This window comes from Carcharhinus amblyrhynchos, chromosome 10 (assembly GCF_965287045.1).
Source record: "Carcharhinus amblyrhynchos chromosome 10, sCarAmb.v2.hapA, whole genome shotgun sequence".
NCBI lineage: Eukaryota > Metazoa > Chordata > Chondrichthyes > Carcharhiniformes > Carcharhinidae > Carcharhinus > Carcharhinus amblyrhynchos.
Window position 1 is genome coordinate 34,531,691 of NC_137333.1, and position 16,680 is coordinate 34,548,370.

A 16,680-nucleotide genomic window follows, 5' to 3' on the forward strand; every position below is an offset into this window, starting at 1 on the left:
AGCATTGCCAGGCTGCTGTCTGGCCATTTCCCTCTCCCTGGGGAACCCCCATGGCAGGTTCATGTCTAGGTTAACCTGTTGTAAATGGCATTGATATGATGTCATGCCAGTGCCAGCTGTGTATGTAGTGAAGGGGAAGATCCAGAGAGAGTGCTTGTTAATGATAGCTAATATATTAAAAAGAGTTTCCTGGGATCCCGCGGTATGTTTCACACTACTTCGCCGGTGGGTGGTCAGGAAGATCAGAACTCAGGAATTTGGCCAGCATTAATCGTGCTTTCTGGCTTCTGAGCATGTGCCACCATTCCCTCAGATGGACAGTGCAAGCTTAAAACAACCTCCAGAATCACAGAAGTAGTGGGTAGGTTTTGCACGGTACAAATTTCAGCCACATATTTCTTCCGAGCAGAATTCCAATCCCTTATTTCTAGAACGTAGCTGATTCTCTGTAGGCAACAGTATCTGTGTAAACAGAGTTCCAACCTTGCAATCTTCCACAGAACGGTGCACATTTTTCCAAAAACACTCAGTTCTTCTCTTTTCTTGGTCCTATTGTTGACGTTTGTCTGCAACATGCTCCCCATATTTTTACTTCCTTCCTGTTGGCAGTACCTACTGTTAAAGAGCCCCACGTCATATGAACCAGTATTTCTAAGTATCCAAAAATCCTAATTGCTCCCTTTACAATTGATTCTTAAAAGCCTTTTCCTTTTTTTTCACAAAACAAAACCCCCAAGCATTTTAATGCATTTACAATATTTACTTTCTATTACTGTTTCTGAATCAAAATCTATTACACTTTAATTTGGAGTTTCTCTCCCCATCGTAACCAAATTAGATGGGTATGTCTTGAAGGGAGGACTGAAAGTTTCCTTCCTGTCATGGAGCCGGTGAGTGATTAAAACCTCCTTTCACATTGGTAGAACTAGAAGTTCCAGCCGGCGTGTAGAGCTGATAAAAGAGTTTATCCAGAATTCGCTGCTTTTCTTTGAAGTAAAAGGTACAGTTCTAAACGTATCTCATTTGTAAATTCATGGCCTATGAAAGAGACTAATGACCTCCTGATGGTCGGCATCATCAAATCCCACATCATGAAGATCCTGGATATCACAATTGACTGCAAATCTTAATTGAACCAACCAGATTAATACTGTGACTACAGATCAGAGGATATGCAGTGAGTGACTCACTGCTTAATTTCCCAAAGCCTCTCAACCATCTACAAGATATAACTTCAGGGTGTGATAGAATACTTTCCACATGCGTGCAACTCCATAACACTCAGGAAGTTCAATACCATGCAGGACGAATAAGTTTGCCAAACTGGCACAGCATCCAACTCATTAAACACTCACTCCTTCCATCACTAGTGTAACTTGGATGCAGTATCCCCCAGATAAAAGATGTATCGTAGCAAATCCGCAAGACATCTTCAATCATACCTCTCAGACTGCAACCTCTATCGACTAGAAGGATAAGGGCTTAAGCCTCACGGGAATGCCATCACATCCAATTCTCTTCCATGTCATCCCAACATCCTAATACTTCTGTTTTTCCATTATTTCTGGGTCAAATTCCCATGGGGCCATCTTTGCCAGATGGAGTACAGCTGCTCAAGAAGGCTGAGTGCACTAGCTTCTCAAGAACAAACAGGGAAGTGCAATAAGTGCTGCTCTTGCCAGCAATGCCCACATCCTGTGAATGAATATATTTTAAAGAAGTGTGGGGTTAATGATCTAGGTAGAAGCTAATCATCTAAATTTTAGTTTTCTTCAGGCACAAAATGTACACTGGATAAAAACAAATTACTGTGGATGATGGAATTTGAAACCAACAGAGAAAGCACTGGAAAATCTCAGCAGGTCTGGCAGCACCTGTAAAGAGAGAAAAGAGCTGATGTTTCGAATCTAGATGACCCTTAAAATTAATTGGAAACTTCAACACAAATTTTCAAACTGTGGACACTCTTCCCTGATTCCAGAAAGGATCAACAGATGCAGCATTTGTTGGCCTATTGACTTGCTATTGAATGTGCACAGAAAGTCAAAATCAAATATAAAGGTGAAACAACATGAGATACATTTGGATCACAGCTTACAGGATCAATCCAATCCCACTTAAAATTCATAATCTGTGTCTTTATTTTTTATTATCCTATCATAAGTTGCTATTTCAACATTGTTATTATCCTTGAACAGATCCTGGGACTTTGGGGAAGGTCTAGTTAGGGGCCAATAGTGTTTTGCTTACACTACATGAAGTTTGAAATTCAAGACACCTGTATTGGAATAAAGTCACAAGATTCCACAGGTTTTAAAGAACCAAAAACAAAATTTACTCTACATGTTCAGAAAGATAAAACAATTTACAACCTATATCTTACACTCTAACATCTAGGGCAAATATGACATACATGTGAATTAACAGATAAACTATGGTCAAACACTTCAAACTATAAAATAAATGACAGATGCAATCAAGACAGCATATATGGATTTCTCAAGAATCTCAAGTCAACCCCAAGTCAAACAATTTTGTTGAAACTTTGTCTCACAAGGGATTCCTAGCTTTTCCTTTAAGGATCTTTTCTTGGGATTCTCTCCAAAAGTCACTCTTACTTGAATGGCTTTAACAATGGCCCATCTCACAGAGTTTCAACCTCATCTTGTGACATTCCATCTCCCTAGATTCCCAAGTGAACTGAACACTAACTCACAAGCACACTTACAAATCTATGGCCATGGCAAACAGAACACTACTGCTCTAAAGGTGTACCTTTGCCCCAATGGCTCTCTTTACTTAAGGTCTGCACTCTGCGGTTCTTTCTTTAACTTAACTTAATTGGGATCTGTTCCTGTCCCTGTTCCTGTCCTTGTCTCTGTAACACTTGCAGGCTGACTTCTTAAAACTGACTGTCTCAAGAACTATTTGCTGACCCTTGAACTGATCTGCTGACCTATCAAAGCACCCTCACATGGTCCCATCTTTTTATTAGACTGGAATCAATGTGCCAAGCATTGGAGTATCCTGTACCTTAAATGTTGCCATTTCCACACACAGCTAATTTTGCACTCAGGGACACACAGATCAATTGATTTGATGACAGTTTTCAGATTTAAAACAGCCCGGAGATACAATTGTCACCTTACCATTGCATCCTCCTGCTAATGGTGGTGCTATGGAGTTTCCATAGGAGATCATTGCAATATAAATGTGTACTTATAATGATAAAATTAACAGAAACATGTGCACATATATAGTTTTTTTTAATTATAAATAGATGAATTTGGATATAAATGCACTTTCTACACAATTTTCCTTATGGTGACTGGATGCATCTTTTGAAGAAATAGAGGTGGAAAAGAACTGCTTGTAGTCTTTGTATTTTACAATTTGCTCATCAATCAGGTCCTGGTTTTATTTTTCTCTTTGAATTTGCATTTTTCAGCTTGTTTTCAATTTTAAAATAAGAATAAGAGGAAGCGATATTCATTGTGCGTTAGTTGGCTTTCTGATGATACTTCCTAAGACACTATAAATAACACAATGGCTCCCAAGAAAGAATAGAGGTCTGTCCAAACTAATTTACAGTCCCTCCAGAAAGTCCACTGATAACGCATCCAGTTGTATCTAATGTGACAAATCTACAGGTGACGGCTTGAGAAAGAACAGATGTTTGCTTCCCTCCAGCAGAGATCCTCAGCAGAATGATTGTTCAACAGTCACTTCTCCTCAAGGCTTTGTTTTATTCCTTTCAAGTTTATTTTTGTTGTCAAAAAGAACTGAAGGATAAACACCACAAATACTGTTCTTTCAATGAACGTCTGGCAAAATGACTTGCTGCTGAAAGTCAGGGTTCTTTCACTCTGGAGATGAGATCATGTCATAAAGTTTCTACAATATGAAAACCGTGGGCCATTCATGGGATTCTCTGGTCCCGCTGGCAGTGCACCCCCCCCACTACCCACAGGTTTCTCAGTGACATGGAGTGGCTTCAATGGGAGACCCCCTGGTCAGCAGAGGGAACAGAGAATACCACTGCCAGTGAATGGTATGCTGTCTCTCACCACAGAGAAACACAGGTTTGGGAGCCTGGAGAATACTCTAATGGTCTCCAATGGCCACCCAAGAGGAAATCAAACTAAGAGTCATCTTACATTAGAGTTAGGTGCAAAATAATTGATTCAATTGACTGGGTTTGAAGGTGCCAGGGGCAGGGGGGATGGGGGTTTCATTCTCCAGCGGGTGACCTGACTTCCCCTTTCTGCCTGCACCACACCCCACCACCCCCCCCAACCCCTTATTGCAATTGGAAGTGGGGAACATAGAACATTACAGCGCAGTACAGGCCCTTCGGCCCTCGATGTTGTGCCGACCAGTGGAACCAATCTAATGACCCTCTAACCTAAACTAATCCAATGTTATCCATATGCCTATCCACTAACCATTTGAACACCCTTAAAGTTGGCAAGTCCACAACTGCTGCAGGCAGGGCATTCCACGCCCTTACTACCCTCTGAGAAAAGGGAGCTGGGTGATACTGGGAAACTCATCCACCAGTGGGTCAACTGCGCCCCTTAGATGGGCATTTAATGCCCACTTAAGGGCCTCACCTGCCACCACTGGGATTGAACAGGCTGCAGGAGAGGCCCATGCTAAGAAGCCAGCCCAGCAGGTTTCCCTGCATGAGCTGGTGACCGGCTAGGGGATGGTCCTTGTTAGTAGGGCCCATGCCCACTGGAGGACCCCAAAATAGTTTGCAACCCTTCCATCAATGTTGCTTCCCCTCCCCAACAGCTCCCTGAGGCAGGACATTCTCTCGCCAACAGACAGAAGTCCCACCTCCAGCCTATGACCTTTAAATGGCTGTAGGGTAGCCTCTGTTTTGCTCAGCAGGCTTCCCCTTAATTTTTTTGCAAAGGCAAGAGAAATCTAACGCCTCATACAATTAATTCAGTCCAGTGTATACAGCAACAGCAGTGACTTACATTTATACAGCACCTTAAATGTAGCAAAGCCTCCAATCCAGTGGTGATCACATGGACACATGTCTTCAACAGAAGGGAGCACATTCAGCCAAGCAACCCAGCTTTCAGAGGCTCCTGGGGAAGATCCAAATCCATTGATAAACCTTTGGAATTGACCTTCCATCGCATGGTGGAGAATCAGCAAGAGGTGGGGGAACATAAGCAGAGTTGTTGAAAGCCCTCAACAGAGTATCATACAACTTGGAAGAGTCTGTCTGCCTATTCTCTGATGAAGTGGTGCCAATATGGGAGGTTGCCAAGGGGAGGATACTGTGGAGATGCAAGTCCAGATAATACCCAGTTTCTGCTGGAAATGTGCACAGACCTGCATTCTATTCCATTGCCATGGGTGAATTTATGCAGTGGCAATACAAAAGGTGAATGGGGCACCTCAACATTCCCTTAGCTGCCCATCTCTTCAAGGAATCAGGCTGGTGCCCATAACCACCCATATGGAGGAGAAGAAGCAGCTGGACAATCCTGGGTCATCCATTTGGGACTCTGAGAGATCGTTTGCTCCCACTGAATCGCTCTGGCCTGTGACCTCTTCAACCTCATCCTCCATCACCGCAGAGGGTGCAGCTGGCACAATGATGGAAAACCAGGGCTCTCCAGTTCCCCAGAGGAAAGCTGCGCAAGTCATCAACGCAATAGGACTGACAATTCCATGGGCTACGAAAGATCCAGCAGCAGGAGGCCAAGAAAAATAGGCCATTTTGATCACAAGTGGTTGCACAGGTGAATTAATATTGTCACTGTATTGCATGTAAATATATTCATTGTCACAAAATAATATGTCTAATATTGCCTTTAAATGTCATTATGTAAGCTTTGCGAAGCCCCCACCCTCACCCCATCTCCCCAGTGCTCACAGTTTAGCTGTACGCGGCCATACGCTGCATGTGACTCTGGAGGGAGCAGTATCAGTGACAGGGCCTTTCACAGCCTCATGTAACCACCCACCCACCGGCTCATGAGGATCCTCCATTCAGCTGACTACCTGAGCTGCAGTCCTCTTTCAATTGTCCATCTGAGTGGACCAGATCCTCCACCCACCCACTCCCGTGCAGCACCTGTGTCCGTTCAAAATGAGACTCCACTCACTTTTAATTTGCAACAGTGGTAATCGTTAGATGTTTCCGTAACTCACTCCTCTTTTTCTCTCACTCCATCACCCATGTCCTTCCCCCATCACAACTATCCTTGCTGGCGTCACCTCTGATCTCCCCTACATGACCCTTGGTCACAACCATCCTCCATCAACAATTCCTGAGGTGTGCAATCCCTACTTCCCTGTCATATTATCCATCCGTATTGACCTCCACAACATTCTCCTTACCATGTCCAGGGTGCGTGTCTGCCTCTGAAATCCCACAAACCACCTCCACCACCCCTTTTAACAGCATCAGTGCAATGTTGCCCTTCCATCTTAATGGCTCCTTATACTCTCTCTTATGCTCACCATTCCCTCCCATGCCCACTCTCCATTTGCTGTCAGGAAGCAGTCATTAACACCACAAACCCTTTCACTACATATCACCTTGACATCCCCCATCTTCCCTTATCCCTTCCTCCCCCCTTATCTCTTCCTCACCCTTGTTCCTTTCTCCCCACCTTTACCCCTTCCCCCCCTTTTACTCCTTCACCCCTCAATACATATTCTCTTGCCCTTTCTTTCTCTGTTACACCTAACACTTACTTGCATTCTCTCCCCATGACTCCTTCCTCTCCACTGACATTCACCCATGCAAGTTCTCTCCCTTCCACCAGATTCCTCCCTTCATCCACCTTTTTCCCTTCCCTCCCAGATTCACCTCCCCTTCCTGAGGTCCATCTCTCCCATTCACACCTAAACTTCCTTTCCCACCCACACCTAAACTTTCTCCCCATGCTACATTTGTCACAAACTTATCAGCTCAGGGCAAAGACCCTGAAGTTCCAAAGCAAGTTTGAGAAGTCAGCAAAGACCATGGATAATGCAACAAGTGCAAGATGAAGACTTTGGAGTTCCAAACAAGTCCAACATCAGTGAAGCTGAAGCTGCTGTGTGTGGACCTCTCACCTTCTGAAAGTTGAATCGCGGTAGTGCCATTGACATGAAGATGTACCAACATTTCCAGGTGCTGTGCTCCTTCAGGGTCTGGTAGCTGCAGGCCTCTGGTCTTCTCCTCCGATGTCTGTGAGGTGAGCAAGGCCCTATAGGTAAATCCCAACTTTTGCATGTCAAGTTGGCCCAGACTTTCTCTGGGCCAATGTCTTTTCTCACTGGTGTAATAGAGAATCAGGCATGGGGGGTAATTCCAGTCAAGCCTTGATTGTATTCCTTAATCAGGATGCCAATTGGTTTTACATCGGCCTCCAGCAGATTTCCCAATCCGCTGTGGTGGACACCAGTGGATAATAGAAATAGAAATAATAGAAATAGAAATAGAAACCCTATAGTACAGAAAGAGGCAATTCGGCCCATCGAGTCTGCATCGACCACAATCCCTACCCAGGCCCTACCCCCGTATCCCTACATATTTTACCCGCTAATCCCTCTAACCTAAGCATCGCAGAACACTAAGGGGCAATTTTAGCATGGCCAATCAACCTAACCCACACATCTTTCGAATGTGGGAGGAAACCGGAGCACCTGGAGGAAACCCACACAGATACAAGGAGAATGTGCAAACTCCACACGAACAGTGATCAAAGCCAGGAATCAAACCCAGGCCCCTGGAGCTGTGAAGCAGCAGTGCTAATCACTGTGCTACTGTGTCACCCCAGGATTTCCCGATGATCCTGCAGGAAATTTACACCACTGTGAAAATGATTTTACGGGCAGCATGGTGGCACATGGTTAATGCTACTGCCTCACAGGGACCCAGGTTCAATTCTGACCTCAGGTCAATGTCTGTGTGGAGTGTGCACGTTCTCCCCATGTCTGTGTGGGTTTCTTCCAGGTGCTCCGGTTTCCTCTCACACTCCAAAGATTGAACAACAAACAAAGAAAATTACAGGAACAGGCCTTTTGGCCCTCCAAACCTGCACCGACTAAGTTGCTAGAGTGGGGACCATATCCCTCTATTCTCATTCTATTCATGTATTTGCCGAGATGCCCCTTAAAACTCACTATCATATCTGCTTCCACTACCTCCCCCAGTAGCGAGTTTCAGGCATCCATCACCCTCTGTGTAAAAAATCTTGCCTTGTACATCTCCTTTAAACATTGCCTCCTGCACCTTTACATTATGCCCCTAGTAATTGAATCTTCCACCCTGGGAAAATCTTCTGACTATCCACTGTACCCATGCCTCTCATAATCTTGTAGACTTCCATCAGGTCTCCCCTCAACCTCCACCATTCCAGTGACAACAAGCCAAGTTTCTCCAACTTCTCCTCATAGCTAATGCCGTCCAAGCCAGGCAACATCCTAATAAATCTTTTCTGTACCCTCTCCAAAGTCTCCACATCCTTCTGGTAGTGTGGCAGCCAGGATTGAACACTATATTCCAAGTACAATGTTCAGGTTAGGGGGATTGGCCATGCTAAATTGCCCTTTATTGTCAAGAGAACTGGTAAGGTAAATAAGTGGGTTTACAGGGTAGGGCCTGGGTGGGATATGGTTGGTGCTAACTGGGTGGGCAAAATGGCCTACTTCTGCACAGTAGGGATTCTATGATTCTTGGTCCTCCCGCCAAATTCTCTCCCCCCTTCCCTATCCATCTCCCATTGAAGAATTTAGTGCCAGGCCAAAAATAGGTGATAGTGAATCAGCTGCCTTATAAATTATGGGCAGGATTTTCTGGCAGATTTGCCCCAAAAATCTCACCCGAGGTCAACACATCTTTGCACGGCCCATCCCCTCCCCTACATGCTATGATTCCTCTGGTAGGCAGGTTGGGAAAATTCCTATCTACGTCTCATTTTCATTTCCATTTATTTCAATGGAAGAGAAAATTTACTGGGGTGAACAATGAGCTGGTGTGGGAGTAAAGTATGATGTGGAGATGCCAGCATTGGACGGGGGTAAACACAGTAAGAAGTCTCAGAACACCAGGATAAAATCCAACAGGTTGATTTGGCAGCAAACACCATCAGCTTTCGGAGCGCTGCTCCTTCGTTAGGTGAATGGGGAGTTCTGATCACAAATCGGGCGTATAAAGGCATATACTCAGTTTACAGAATATTGATTTGAATACGAGTCTTTACAGTTAATCAAGTCTTAAAGGTGCAGACAATGTGAGAGGAGAGAGCATTAAGCATAGGCTAAAGAGATGTGTATTGTCTCCAGACAGGACAGTAAGTGAAATGTTGCAAGTCCAGGCAAGTCGTAGGGGTTACAGATAATGTGACATGAACCCAAGATCCCGGTTGAGGCTGCCCTCATGTGTGTGAAACTTGGCTATCAGTTTCTGCTCAGTGACTCTGCGCTGTCGTGTGTCACGAAGGCCACCTTGGAGGATGTTTACCCGAAGATCAGAGGCCGAATGTCTGTGACCGCTGAAGTGTTCGCCAACTGGAAGAAAACAGTCTTGCCTGGTGATTGTCGAGCAGTGTTCGTTCATCTGTTGTCGTAGCCTCTGTATGGTCTCCCCAACGTACCATGCCTCGGAAACATCCTTTCCTACAGCGTTTTAGATAGACAACATTGGCTGAGTCGCAAGAGTATGTACAATGTAGCCGGTGGATGGTGTTCTCAAGTGAGATGATGGCATCTGTGTTGATGATCCGGCATGTCTTGCAGAGGTTGCTGTGGCAGGGTTGTGTGGTGTCCTAGCCACTGTTCTCCTGAAGGCTGGGTAGTTTGCTGCGGACAATGGTCTGTTTGAGATTGTGCCGTTGTTTGAAGCAAGAAGTGGGTGTGTGGGGATGGCCTTGGCGGGATATTTACCTTCATCAATGACATGTTGAAGACTCCGGTGAAGATGTCGTAGCTTCTCCGCTCCGGGGAAGTATTGGACGACGAAGGGTACTCTGTCCATCGTGTCCCGTGTTTGTCTTCTGAGGAGGTCAGTGCGATTTTTCGCTGTGGCACGTCAGAATTGGGTTCACGCCACACTATTTGTAACCCCCATGACTTTCCTGAACTTGCAAAATCTCACTTACTGTCCTGTCTGGAGACAATACACATCTCTTTAACCAATGTTTAACGTGATCCCCAATCACATTGCCTGAACCTTTCATACTTGATTAGCTGGAAAGACTCGGATTCTAATCAATATTCTGTGAACTGAGTGTGAGCCTTTATATGACCTGTTTGTGATCAGAACTCCCCACTCACCTGATGAAGGAGCAATGCTCTGAAAGCTAGTGGCATTTGTTACCAAATAAACCTGTTGGACTTTAACCTGGTGTTGTGAGGCTTCTTACTGGGAGTAAAGCTGCAAGCCACAATTAGGATTGGAGAGAAAAAGTGACTTTGAAAGCTCTCTTCTCATCTTTTACCCAGATGCTTGTGTTTGTCCTGACTTCTCGCTCCCATTCTGTCCCCTACATCTCCACCTTTTCACTACCCCCTGTATTCCTATCAACCCCATCACTACTTCTGCACTGAACCATCTCCCTTTCACCATTGTCACTCATAACCCTCCATCTAGTTGTTCACCCTGCTTTACTCCCCACAGGCGCAGATGGTGCAAGCCTCAACCAGCTTCCTTCCTCCCCCTTCTATATTTTTCCTTATTGAATTCAAATTTCATGACCTGCCATGGTGGGATTTGAACCCAGGTCCCCAGTACATTTCCATGTATATCTGGATTACTATTCTAGTGATAATACCATTACACTACTGCTTCCCCATATTCTCACAGCCAAATTGTTTTGCTCAAAATGGTTTTAACTGCTTTCAAAATTCAGGAAGGAAGTAACTGTCTGCCTCTCTGTCTATTTGTGCCTTTTGCTCATCATCATCATCTCTCCCTATCTACTTATCCATGTTTCACTCATGATACACATTTACAGATGTTGGAAATTAAAATCAGTTTTTCACAGAAACAGAACAACAGGAGTAGCCCAGTCAACTATTCAGACTTGTTCATTTATTTTAATAAATAATGGCTGATCCTCTGTTCCATTTATCCACCTTTTTGGTTGTTCTTTCTCCAGAGGTATATTCATCAATTTCTTGTACCAATAAAACAGACAAAATAATTTGTTTATTTTTAAATGCAACCTGTTCCTTGAACATTGAATGAAGATTACAGAAAGACTTTTGCTTTTCCTTGCTCTTTCTCTCACTCTCTGACTCAGTCTGACAGTGGCACATTGGGTAACACTACTGCTTCACAGCACCAGGGACCTGAGTTCAATTCCTGCCTTGGCTGATTATGTAGAGCTTGCATGTTCTCCCTATGTTTGTGGGGGTTTTCTCCAGGCACTCTGGTTTTCTCATGGAACCAGGACCATCGCCGATTCCTCATTACAAAGACATAAAACAAAAGCACTGAAACAAATTACCTCCTTGGGTGCTTAGCTGCCAAATGCTTTGAGTCTTATCAGCCAGGTGGAGACCGTGAAAAATCCTGTGTATGACCACAATGTGTTTTCATTCAAAGTTGAGTAGAAGCATGGGAAGCAATTTTATTTTGCTGGAAGTGTGTCTCTACAGTAGGAAAGCAGATTTATTCCAATTCTCACCAGATGACCTCCCACCTTCCATGATTCATAAACTTCATCTCACACTCTGCTGCCCATATCTGAACTTACACCAAATCCCTTCAGCCAATTCCCCCATGATTGCTGACCTAAATAGGCTCCAGGTCCAATGATTTTAATCCTTTCACTTTTGTTTCCACATCATTCTATATTCTTTCCCTTTCTATTTCTGTAACCACTTATCTTCCCTCAGCCATACAACCTCTCGAGATAGAATAGAATTTCCACAAACCATTTAGCACATTGGGCCTGCACCACATCAATCCCATCTATTCCAGTAACTCCACATATTTACCCTACTTGTCCTCCTGACACTAAGGGGTGCTTTAACATGGCCAATCAAACTAAGCTGTATATCTTTGGACTGTAGGAACACCCAGAAGACACCCACACAGACATGGATAGAATGTGCAAACTCCACTCTACACGAGGCCGGAATCAAACCTGGGTCCCTGATGTGAGGCAGTATTGCTCGCCATTGTGCCACCATGTCGCCTTTCTGCACTTCTGATTTCTTGTGCAACTTCTACTGGGGCTGTATCTTCAGTTTCTGAGGCCATAAGCTCTGGAATTCCCTCCCAAAATATCCACCATAAAACAGCTGTTCTAATATCTTCAGTGTCAAATTTGTTAGATAAAATGCTTGCGAGGTGCTTGGGTATTTTGCATTAGCTTAAAATACCATAAGAATATACGCTATTGTTGTTGCAGATTCATCACAGATGCCTTGATTGCCCAGTCTTCAAGTTGTTCATGAAAGAATTTGCTTTTATTTAATGTCTGTTATGACTCATAATTGGATTGTTCAGCAATACTATGCAGGCAACACAATTGTTGTTATCCACTAACAGAATGTTGCCATAAAACCAAAAAAATGTTCTGCCTAGAACAAAACTAAATAATATGGTATATGAATTTCAGCTCCAGTGCGGCATCAGTTATATTGTCCATACGCCCCAATGGCTGGTCGATCATATCAAGCAGCATGTCACATCAACTCTTCGTAATCGGCAGAATATTAACCAGCTCAACAAAAGCTTGCTTATAAAACTCAAAACATAATGGCTAATATTAGCTGTGATTCTGTGATTGGGCAGCACTAACTAAAAAATCCAAAGTGCGCTAAGAATTATACTAATAACCAATTTAAGCTCACAAATTTACACTCGCTAGAAATTATGTATGTTCATATGTAGGGTGCTCTGCAGGCAAAAGAAATATGTCCAAATATTACATATTTTTTGAATAAACAAAAGCCAGGAGACAGCAGCTGCCTTCTGCATTTGGCATGATAACATCTTGATCAATAAGAACTGACTTATCAACCAATCAGAATCTTGTTTCTCAAGCAGTATAAATTGTTCCTTGTAAAATTTGGTATTCTTGCATCTGTCCTAATGAATACAAGACAAAAAGCTTTGGCAGTTTGTCTCTTTCTTCAGTAACAGCTAACATTTCACTGTTAAATATCAAGGTAAGCCATGCAAATCTATCATAAGTCTCCCACTCTAGTTCAGAGTCAGAGACATTCATGCAGCACCCTGGGGAACATGATGTTACCTGTCAGAAGGTTAAACATCACAGGCAATTACCACATTGATGCATGTGACAGGACTTTCAAAGGATCTTTAAGCACATCTTCCACTGTACATTGAATCTCCACTGATCTGGAAATCAGAAGATCTGGGCCCAAATATTTTCACTAAACCAAACTACTACAAGAAAGATCTGGTATTTGTATGACACCATTCACATTCTCAAGGTGTGAAAATCACCAATAACTTGGAATGTGCGGTCATTGTAGTTATATAAATAAACAGTAGCAAGCAACATGCTAACACTGTGGCCTCCAGATCCATCTAAGGAACTGTTCTGAAGTTCAGGAACCATCAGTACATTCTTCAATTATTAATCACTTTAAGAACTCTTCGGATATTCTTCCTGTGGTATTCCACTATCCCAACATCAAAGGAACAGCTTTGACAGCCATGGATATACAAAAAAAAATTCATTCATAAAAATATGGCACATTCAGTGGGACAAAAATCAATTACATAATTATCTGTTACATACCCATATTTGTTTATCTCCATTGAACATTTTCCTTAAACAACTATCCACTAATTCTATTCAAGTGACGGTAATTCCTCACAGCTCTTCAGCTAGACTTTGAGAAGATCAGCAGAATGAAAACATTTGCCCAAGGGCAGATTAGCATGAACTGAATTCCAAATAGGTTTGTTTTTTCTCTGCTGGAGAAGTCCACACCTATCCTCTCAGGTGAGAATCAGCAGAATACTTATTCTGAATGGCGACATTCACAAATATCTAAATCTGTTAGAAAAATCCCTGTTTGAATAATTTACGAATTCTGCATTTTTCCCCTGAGTAAATTGCCCCAAAAGTTTTGACTCAAAAAGTTTACCAGAGAACATAACATTTAGTCTAGGCAGTGACCCTAATCTGCAGCTGCCTTTAATATAGTTCCGATTTAGCAATACAACTAAGTCAGTAATCTCAGAACTGGCATCGCTACTCTGTATCTACAAGGATCAGCACTTTGGGTCTGTTGTTGTATAAACAATGAGGAACTCAGAACTGTGGTAAGGTGAAGTAAATTGAAGCCGGATGTCTTCTATGACTGGGGTTCAATAAGTATTAGATGACTCCCTTGCTGCTTTACCAGGAGGTTGCCTGAGATTTTCATTGATATATGGTTTGCTGCTATCAGGAAAAAATAGATTTAATTTCAGTTGGGGCCAAGTTTAAGATCTGTAATTTATCCTACTTTCAAAGTGTTTTCCCTCAGAGTGCATGATTTTATGGGAATATGTCCTATTCTAGTCTGGTTACAAGCTTCTTAAATAGAAAGTGCTACAGCTTCTGTCTGGAAGACATGTATAGAAAATAAATATCCAGTAAATCTGTGAGGGTTATCATACCACAAAACTAACCGCAGAAAGCAACCAAGGATTGCTTAGAACTATTTACTAAATTCATCTTTATCTTTTCCTTCTGTGAGCTTTCAGCAAACTAATCATTCTTTGTTGTTTGATAAAGAAAAACCATATTTAAGCTACAACATGTGTTTTTTTTGGCCCAGACTATAGACTAATGACGTATCAAACAAGGATTTGGGTCATAAAATTAAACCCAAAGATTCTTAAACAAGATCATTACTGCCTGAAGCAAATTAGTTCAGCAATCATATATTATGATCACAAGAAATGAAGCCACAGATACAAAATCTGGTGATATTTTCAAACATACCGTAAACATACAAGCTGCATTCAAAGAATCACACAACTTAACTGTGCATCAAATTATTCTTTAAGAGTTGTAATCCACACTACTTAATGACAGCAATTTACTTGAGTGACCATTTTCTCTTCCCTGTACAACTGAATACAATACAATATCAATAATATAATGAAATATGATCCACAGAACTTGTTGGTTTGCTATTGACCTGCACTTGTTGGTTAGTGTTTTCTATCAGGTTTCATGTCGCTACCACTTCCTGAAGAATGACATCTGAAATGTTACTCCTTTCCTGTAGCCATTTGCTATTGCTGTAAGTCTGCAATCAGGCCACTTCAACCTGGAAAAAAGCTTTCACAGGGCCTTGTGATAGCCCTTGGGACAAAAAAATAAATTGGACCAGTGCCAGCCAGTCTTTGAATCCCATTTAATCCCTCTCTCTTTTCCATTCTTTTTGTGCAACGAATGCACTCATGCAATGTTTAAGAAAATGAAGGGGGGGAGAATAATTTCAGTTGTGGTTTTAACATTAATTACTTGCAATTGCAAGCTGTTGTATGTCATCAGGTTGTCTTTCTTTGTGTATCTTTCAATCTGTCACCTGTGCAATTCACTGAACATTGGAAGGTAGCCTTTGTCCCACTTCTTCTCCAGTTTACTCCTGGGCTGGAATTTTCTAGATTTTCACGTGGGCAGAATCTTCTGAGTCCACCAGTGGCACACCGTGGCTATCGGTTTCCGGCAGCGTGGTGGCATTTAATATGAATTCCCAATGACAGTGATGGGAGCAGAAGATCCTACAGCCAGCAAATTGCGTGCTATCTCTCGCCGCTAGAAACATGCTACAGGGAGGCCAGAAAATTTTACCCCTGTAGTCTGTAGTAGGTGGCCTTGTAAAGCAGTGGATAGTGTCCCAGTCTCAGACGCAGAAGAACCACACACAAGTCCCACCCTAAAACTTGATAGTCAAGGAAGGTACATTCATAATATTGCCAAACAGCTTGAATATTAAATTCCTCCAACAAATGCCAATGGTAGGTAGTAAGAGTGGGAGACGCACTTGGTCAGCCATGTGGTGGAAATAAAATTTGAGCCTACAATATCACTAAGCATAGCTCTGGTACTGCAGCATGTAGATTGATGCCAATAGCACAGAGTTTGATCCCTGTTTTAACTAAGGTAGATTTGGAACCTGCTCCTTGCCCTATCCATGCTGGAGATGGCAACACTGTGGGTCGAACGTGCCATCATGCACAGAAGGAAGAAGAATCTGTAGGTCATGGACTGGCTGTGACCAATGTTACTGTACACACACTGTTCAAGCTACAGTCTTAAGTAATAGCTTTTGCTGGTCCTACCCCTCCTGCAGCATCATCAGCATACCCATATTTAAAACATTATCCTTTCTTTTTGAATAATGCTAGAAATGGCAACATTATGACAGAGTGTAACACAGAAAGATGGACCAGGGCACTTGAGTGCATACCCATTTCAGGTCTCACAAAACAGAAATTTTCATGTGGTCTGATCTTAGTTAACAGTTTCCCACAATATTAGAAAGGCACTTTGCATTATGTTACATTACTCCATGACTAACACTAAGGACCCAATTTTACTATTGAGTTGGAATAGCTATCACAAAAATGGACACAAAATAGCTGTAGCCAAAATAGACACAAAAACTTGGTAAAGTTGGGCGTGAGGTGAGTAGCACGATCTGCACTCATCTCTGTGCCAGTTCCCCCGTACCAAG